The following is a 9,156-nucleotide window of genomic DNA, read 5'->3' as shown; positions in this document are numbered from 1 at the left end:
TCTTTCCTTCAGTATGGTGTGCAGTTTGAGGTAGAAATGTAAATGGGTGACTTTGTTCCCCTTTAGGACAATATAACTTGCAGAAAACAGCCTTGTTTGAATGGTATTCTATGACTTTGATGACACCATGATATATGTCATTCCAATTGCATTTGTCAAACTTGTGCATGTTACTGTGCTATGCCTTGGAACGGATTTTTTTTCTTTAATGATTAAAACTCTGCCTTGCAGAATTCAGACTCACCTCTATGACGTTTTTACCCAACTGTTACCTTCCTGGAAGCCTTTCCTGACTATCTTACATTTGCAACCACCTTCTTCTTCTAGTTAATTCTTGTCACAGCAGCTAGCACCATCTCACCAACTGCATATTGTACTTATTAGTTCTAACTGTCTCACCACACTAGAAGCATGACCATGACAAAGCAGTCCATTGGTTTATTCCTTCCATCGCTAATGAACACCTCCAAGTGCCTAGAATTGTGATGAGCATGGGGTGGGAAACTACAAAAGAGACTGCTTTCCAGGAGCTTACAGTTGAATTAGAAACATTAAGCAGTAAAGCAAAGACATAAAGCAGGCTATAATTTTTAAATACATCTTTTTATTTATCAGAGAGGAGTATTGTTATTGATTTGAGAGGAAGGGAGAGGGGGAGAGAGAGAGAGAGAAACGTCAATGACGGGAGACAATCATTGATTGGTTGCCTCCTGCACTGGGGATCCAGCCCACAACGCCATGTACCCTGACTGGGAATCGAACCATGACCTCCTGATTCATAGGTCAACGTTCAATCACTGAGCCATGCCGGCTGGACAAGGCTGTAATTTAAAATGCCAAAAAGAATGAGCAAGACAAAGGAATGAAGTCAGGGAAAAAACAAGTAAGAAGTAGAAGAGGTTTACTAGTAAAGGCAGGTTGGAATTTGATGGAGGAATTTAAGGTAGAAACACTTGGCTCATCCTATAAGCAGTGCAGATTGTTGAGCAAGAGAGTGGCATGATGAAAATAGTCTACAAAGATTAATAGTGTGTGTGGGGGGGGGGGTCCTAACTGGTTTGGTTCAGTGGATAGGGCGTTGGCCTGCGGACCAAAGGGTCCTGGGTTCAATTCCAGTCAAGGGCATGTATCTTGGTTGCAGGCTCCTCCCCCACCCAAGGTGCGTACAGGAGGCAACCAGCCTCTCTGTCTTTCCCTCTCTCTTCCACTTTCCCTAAAAACCAATGGAAAAATATCCTCAGGTGAGGGTTAACAAACAAACATAAATTTAAAAAAGAAAAGATTACTGGTAGGCAAAAAGTGAAAATGTAAAACGGTAGTAGGACAGATGAGAGGAAACCAATCAAAGAGGTCGATTAGTCTGAGAAGGGGAGGGACTAACAGAGGTGGTAAATGAAAAAGGAGGAAATGGTGGAGGGTGGCACTGCAGAGGCACAGCTGAAAAACACAGAGTCAAAATCCATTAGCCTCCCATCAGGCAGTTTTCAAAAGGAAATGTTAAAAGTATCAGCATTAAAGAGGACTGGTCAGTGGGCGATAGGGGACACTGAGGTTGGCTGCCTGCATGGGGAGCAGAGAGGTGGGAGATTCCTAAAGCACAGGAGAAAGACAGCCAGGATATTCCATGCAAAGTTAACCAATTTAAAGAGCCCAAATAAAAAGGAAAAATGAGAAGAGGAAAAATATGAGAGTCGCTATTTTAGATAAACCCCATATGGGATTTACTTAAAAGCAGATGGCTAGACCCAGTACTGACTAATTTATTACTGCCTTGCCATTGAGAGTCAGAGCCTTCCTTACGTTTCTAAGCAACTCTGATCGGAAATGTCAGATTATATGAAATTTCCTGATTAGACCATGTGACCCAAGCACATCCCACTAAAAATAATTCAAATACTTAAAAATCACTCACCCTAGACCACAGCTGCCAGTTTTGTTCCCTCCCAGCTCACAGCAGATGGATGGGTGGGCCTTCCTCTGTGTGTAGGCAGCATGGTAGGAGTTCTAGCAATAAGAAAGACCAAAATAGCCCTAACCAGTTTGGCTCAGTGGATAGAGCGTCGGCCTGCAGACTGAAGGGTCCCAGGTTCGATTCCGGTCAAGGGCATGTACCTTGGTTGTGGGCACATCCCGAGTAGGGAGTGTGCAGAAGGCAGCTGATTGATGTTTTTCTCTCATGGATGTTTCTGACTCTCTATCCCTCTCCCTTTCTCTCTGTAAAAAATCAATAAAATATATATTTTTTTAAAAAGACCAAAATAAAGGGTGGGAGAGCATTTGAAAGAGATCTTGGGAACCTGGTATTTCAGATTCTCTTTCATTATACTATGTACTTCCCAAATTTTTTCTATGAGGGAAGGAAAATAGCAAAGCACTTTAAAAGCAGCATTTAGCACTAGCCAGTTTTGCTCAGTGGATAGAGCATCGGCCTGCAGACTGAAGGGTGCCAGGTTCAGTTCCAGCCAAGGGCATGTACCTTGGTTGCAGGTTCCATCTTTGGCCCTGGTTGGGACACGTGCAGGAGGCAACTAATTGATGTGTCTCTCTCACATTGATGTTTCTCTCTCTCTCTGCCTCTCCCCCTCTGCTCCACTCTCTCTAAGAATTGATGAAAAAGTGTCCTTGAGTGAAGATTAACAAAAAATAATAATAATAGTAAATAGAAGAAGCACTTAAACTTCTCTGGTAAGAAAGCAGGCTCTGAATCAGCAAGCTCACCTAATAAACTGAGCATCATTTGAGATAACATTAGAGGACTGAAAGAGTATGGACAGGCACTCTCCCTCCTAGGAGCACGCCCATGCCTCTCCCTTCCCCACCTCCCACCGTGCACGTTGCCATTAGCTTACCCAATAAATGTTCTCTTAAAACTTTAAAAAAAAAAAAAAAAAAAAAAAAGGAAGGCCCTTCAGCCTGCAGACTGAAGGGTTCTGGGTTCAACTTTAGTTGTGGGCCAATCCCCAGTAGGGGGTGTGCAGGAAGCAGCTGATCAAGAATTCTCTCTCATCATTGATGTTTCTATCTCTCTCTCCCTTCCTCTTCCTGTCTAAAATCAATTAAAAAAAATTTTTTTTCTAAAGTATGGACACAAGAGCTAGGGTGGCTTATGATCTGAAGAAGAGAACACAATTTTATAACAAAAGCTGTAATTAACATTTTTTGAGGAGGAGTCACTATGTGCCAGGCCCTGTAGGAATTATCACTACCCCCACTGTTCAGATGATAAAACTGAGGGTTCCTAGAGGATTTGAGTTAGGCCACACAGCTATGAACATTGTTATGGACCAGTTCTATGGATCTGTCAGAGAGAAGGAAAAGGTTGGTCAGAAAAGTGAAGGTGGCAAGCTGCAAACGCCAGAATTAGTACATACAAGGTGCTTCCCTGTAGCATTGAAGAGCAGCCACAGAGATAAGGCTAGCGGAAGTGATTGCTTAGTGCAGAAGGGAGCATTTGCCAAATGCAAGGTGCATCCTCTATTAGAGCTTGAAACAGAAAAAGCACATTAGTGACATGTGAAAGAAGTCCTCGGTTCAGTTACTAAAAATGTACCAGTGTTGGCTTCTGAGTAATGTGAGATGCAGGTAAGAATTCTCTGTACCATCTTGCAACTTTTCTGTAAATTTGAAATCTATTTTAAAATTTAAAAGTTACTTAATATTTGGCGGGGGGGGAGAGTATTTGTCACAAAAAATTAAAAATAATTTTTAAGGAGTATTTTTGACATGTTTACAAATATTCTTCAGAACAGTGCCATTTAAAATGAAAAGGGCAGAGGTAGCACTGCATTTCTGTGGCTCATTGTACTTCTTGGCTGTGAAGAATATTACCAATGACCATCTCAGTGACCAACATTATTGAGCATTTATAATAATCCATCCTTCATTCAAGGATGTTACAAACATGCCTGCACATCACCTTTAAGACAACACTTATGAACTAAATAGTTGCTATTAGTATATCAATTTACAGATGAGAAGAGCTTTTAGAACAGTTCCTGGAATCTCATAGGTGATCAACAATTAGATCTTTTTACTACAGAGGCTAAGAAACTGGCCCAACTTGTCAACAGAGTCACTATTCCAATCCAAACCTAAAAGATTTCCAATCCCAGGCTTGCTGTTTACTAACGCTATGGCTTGGACATGTTTGAAAACCAAAAGAAAGCTAAAATCAGGCAGTGGCTTTAAGTTTGTTGAAAGTTGCATCTTAACAACTTAAAAACAGACAATCTGTGGTTCATTAAACATTTCAAAATTACTGAATAATTTGAAAATACCTAGGCTGTATAGTGCTGCATTGAGGTCAATTTTTATAAAGGGCTGAAAATTACCGAGTTCTTGGATACACCTCTAGCTAAATACAGGAGCCAAACAAGAGCACCAGAGGTAATTAGGGAAACGGTTAGCCCCCAGCAACTATGCGAGCCACTAGGAAAAGAGTGTTTCCAGATCTCCCTTGGGGTCAAATGACCACAGCCATTGGACCAGGCAGAGTCCTATCAGGAGAAGCATTTCCTTACAAGGGGAAGGTGCAAGTGGCAAATCATGAGGACAGCCTTCTGAGGACTGGTGCCCAGGGTGAAATGACTGCAGGGAGAAGGGAAAGCTGGTGGCCAGCAGCCATGCTCATCCTCATTCAGTTCCACTCCAAAGACCTTTCTTCCGCATTTTCTAGTGTCAGGGATGATGCTACACTCTGGGAAAGATACAAAGGTGAAAAGATAAGCAAAGCCTAACTTCAATGAGCTTACACCGAGGAGTGTATTTTACCGGAAGAAAATACAGCAAACGTGTCACAGTGGAGAACCTTGAGTTTGAATTTCAACTTCATTCCTTGCTCCATGCCTGGCACGAGTTGTAGGCTCTCTTCGGACCTCAGTAAGAATGTGGTAATTAATATTTGGGAATATTGTTGTGAGGATTGAAAATGAGGTGTCTATAATGACGTCTTAATAGAAAGTAAAAAGAAGTCCCATCATAAACTAATTTGTTTTCTTCTTTATTACTACTTTTTTTGTTGTTGTTGTTGTGTGTTTTTTTGCCCAACTCTTCATTTCAAACTAGACCTTGGCCTCAACTGTATTAGCAAAAGAAAGTCACAGCAGAGAGGCTGAAAATGCTTGGGGCTTCAGAGAATGTAGTAGCCCAGGTCCAAGCAGTATAAGAACTACTGGAGGGGAAAGGGTCAAGAATGAAATATAGACGCTTGCCACATTATTATTTTACCAACCAGCCTCCAACCTAGGCACGAAGATGGAGGTGCTGAAATCTAGACCACACCCCTGGCTAGTGTGGCTCGGTTGCTTGGAGCATCATTCTGTACACCGAAAGGTGGTGGGTTCGGTTCCTGGTTAGGGCATATGTCCAGGTTGCCCATTCGATCCCCAGTAGAGGCTGATAGGCAAAGCAACCGATTGAAGTGTCTCTCTCACACCAATGTTTCCTTCTCTCTCTCTCTCTTTCTCTCTCTAATGTGATTTTTAATTAATTAATTAATTAATTAATCTGATTAAGTCCAGGCCACACATTGCTGACACAACGCTGCTTAGAGCCTGAAAAAGTGGAAACCTTTTTTAATCCATCCGCCCAGACCTAGAGCAGCTTCTAATTTGCACCAGAAATATGCCAACAGAAGCCTTGCCCTTCCCATCCCCATACCCACCTAAAATGTGATACCCTTGCACTTCTCAGCCCCAAACAGACTGAGAAAACAACAAAACCCTAAGCCTAGAGGCTTATCATTTATTCACTTATTCAACAAATATTTATTTAGCCCCTACTGTGTGCTCTGGAACATTTTCTTCTCCCTGGATCCCTGGGGCTGCCTTTAATCTATCTATTCACCCTTGCTGGCCCTGCCAGCCTCTAGTTTATAGTGTCTACTGTTTTATTATTTATTTGTTTGTTTGTTTATTTATTTATTTATTTTAGAGAGACAGAGGAAGGGAGAGGGAGAGAAAAACATCAATTTGTTGTTGTCCCAGACATCCATGCACTCACTAGCTGACTCTTGCATGTGCCCTGACCAGGGATCAAATCCATAACCTTGGCTTATTGGGTCGATGCTCTAACCAACTGAGCTACACAGCCAGGGCTGTTTACTGTTCTTCAGTGATTTTCCACCTTCTGGTATGTGGGTGGCCATCCTTTCCTTCCAGAATAGAAGATTGTTCTACACTCCCCTGTCCCCCAAGCTTTACCTCTTCCTTTCTGGCTTAATTCAAAACCCTTAATTCCTTCATTGCTCAGTTCCTCTTGCTTCTCCTCCCAGGTATCCTATCACCAAACTCACCACAGCAGCCCCTGAAGAGAGCAAAAGGGGCTAAAAGAAAATAACTCCTTTGTCTGTGGTAATGCAACTCATGAATTGTCCAACTCAAAAAATCCTGTAAAAATAATAATATTAATAATAATAGCTAGCACTTGAGACTGAGATTAGGGACAGTTATTAGTAATGACCAAGTCTAAGGACTGACCATGGGAGTGAGTGGCATGAGGTAAGATCAGAGCAAGGGCATTAGAGAGGAAAATGGGGAGAAAATGAAGACCAGAAAAAAATAACTGATGAGGATAAAACAGTCATCAAGAAGTATGACAGAAGTAATAAGGGAGAAAGGTATCTGAAGCTAAAATCTTTGGGGGGGGAGGGGGCCTTTAAAAAATTATCTTTATTATTGAAAGTATTACAGATGTCCCCCTTTTCTTTTCCATTGACTCCCTCCACTCCACACCCACCCCTCCCAGACCTTCACCATACTCTGTCTGTGACCATGGGCTATACATATAAGTTCCCTGGTTAATCTCTCCCACACACCCTGCAATGCCCACCTTCCCTCTGAGATTTGTCAGTCTAAAGCTAAAATCTTAAAAAATGAGGGCGTGTGCCCAAAAAAAGGAGGCAGTGGCCCTGGATGGTGCTTCTCAGTGGTTAGAGAGGCAGCCCTCCCACAGAAGGGTCTCAGGTTCGATTCCAAATCAAGGACACGTATCTGGGTTGCAGGCTTGTTCCACTACCCCGGTGAGGTTGAGTACAGAAGGCAATCAATCTATATGTCTCTCTCACACTGATGTTTCTTTCTCTATATATATCTCTCCCTCTCTTCTTCCTTCCACTCTCTCTAAAAATCATTGGGGAAAAAAATATCCTCAGGTAGGGAATAAGAAAAAGAAAAAGGAGGCCGTGGAGGACAGCAAGGTGGGGTATAGTCTGATGACTTGAGAGTCAAAAGTTGGTGAGGAGAGCCCTAGCCGGTTTAGCTCAATGGATAGAGCATCACCTATGGACTGAAGGGTCTTAGATTTGATTCTGGTCAAGGGCACATTCCTGGGTTGCAGGCTCGATCCCTAGTAGGGGGCGTACAAGAGGCAGCTGATCAATGATTCTCTCATCATTGATGTTTTCCTCTCTCTCCCTCTCCCTTCCTCTCTGAAATCAATAAAAATATATTTTTTTTAAAAAGGAGTTGGTGAGGAAAGATGAAGAAAGAGGGGGAGGGAAAATGGTCTGGAACAGTAATGAGGATATCCCTGTCTTAGTCTATTCAGGTTCCTATAACAAAAATACCATAGACTAAGTGGCTTATAAACAACAAAAATTTATTTCCCACTATTCCGAAGGCTAAGTCAGCATCTGGTGAAAACTAGCTTCCTGGTTCATAGATGGCCATCTTTTCCTGTGTCCTCATCAGGCAGAAGGGGTAAGAGAACTCTCTGAAGTCTCTTTAATAAGGGCACTAATTTCATTCACAAGGGCCCCACCCTCCAGTACCATCACTTTAGGGGTTAGGTTTCAGCATATGAATATGGAGTACACAAACACTTAGTGTATATACCCAGTCTGTTTGTAGGCCCATGATATGAGCAGAGAGGGAGAGAAAATGGTCATTATCTGCAAGGAAATTTGTGTCCTTAGGAGAACCAGGTCTTCACTGTAGCAAGAAGTTGAAGAGAATATTCAGAAAAGTAAGGTAAAGAGGGAGTGCTGTGAGGTCACTGTGGAACGGTTTCAGAAGTTGGGGAGGGGTGAGACATGGGGTGAGAAAAAGGACGTGCAAGGCCAGGTGAAGATCAGAGTCCAAAAGATGAGAGATGACCTGGGAGAACAGGATTGACATAAATAGGGAGAAAGGCATGATGGGATTAGTGCAGGACTAATAGCAATGCCACAGCTGTGGTTGTTGGGAGTCAGGGGATGAGTGTTTGCCAGGAACACTCAGAATTCTTGCCCACTGCAAATTCACAATCTGTTGGGGAAGACCCATGTACAATGACAGAACAGTGCACTTCAGATTACCTTCGGAATTCAGACTTTGGAAGCCTACTGAAGAGGCACTCAACTCAGGCAGGGAGGGCCAAGGAAAACTTTGGGGAGGGAGAAGAAAAGGGGAGAGGGCATGGGAGGGGAGAGGTTTGCATGGGAGGAGAGAGGCAAATGAGAGGGAAAGAGTTAAAGGGGAGGGGAAAGGGAGAGAGAGTGGAAAAGGCATTTCATAAAACTATTGCCATCACCAGAAAACAATTGAGATGCTTCTCTTACAGCAATGAGTCTTCATACTACACTTGATCTTAGCCAAAAACCAAGAAGCAATGCAATGAGTCTTGGTATAAATGGACCATAAGTTGAGAAAGTTGTGCAATATTTTATACTCACATTATTTGAATAGTCTTTGATCTTGCTAGGATGAAATGTATTGCTTTTGGCCTCGAGAACTTTGCAAAATTTACAAAGCAACGGGTGATAATATTATCCTTAATGTAAGTTGTAAAATTTTAAACAAATGTAAGTTAGAGAATTTCTGAGGGTAAAATATCAGAAATATTTCAAAGTTAGCAGTCTAATGCATTTCTATTTCTCAGTTACCTAAAATTACCTCCAGTTATTTTTGGTGATGGGTACAGAGAAAATATTAAACTGGTGGAAGCTTTCTCGACTATCTACATTAGTCAGATACCTTTCATGTCAGCATTTGTGGAGTGCTTCAGTGCCTTTCCTGGAATCCGCAAAACAACTTGAAAGATGATAATTTCCATTTTACAGACAAGCGATTAAATGCTCAGAAAGATCCAATAACTTGCGAGTGTTTCACAGCTAGTGAACAGCTAAAGCAAATTCACAATCGTCTGTTAAAGCAACTGCCTCTTCCCTGTGAAAAATAG

The sequence above is a fragment of the Myotis davidii genome, unplaced genomic scaffold, assembly GCF_000327345.1.
Source record: "Myotis davidii unplaced genomic scaffold, ASM32734v1 scaffold581, whole genome shotgun sequence".
Lineage (NCBI taxonomy): Eukaryota > Metazoa > Chordata > Mammalia > Chiroptera > Vespertilionidae > Myotis > Myotis davidii.
The sequence above is the reverse complement of the archived record's forward strand: the minus strand, read 5'-3'. Positions refer to the sequence as shown.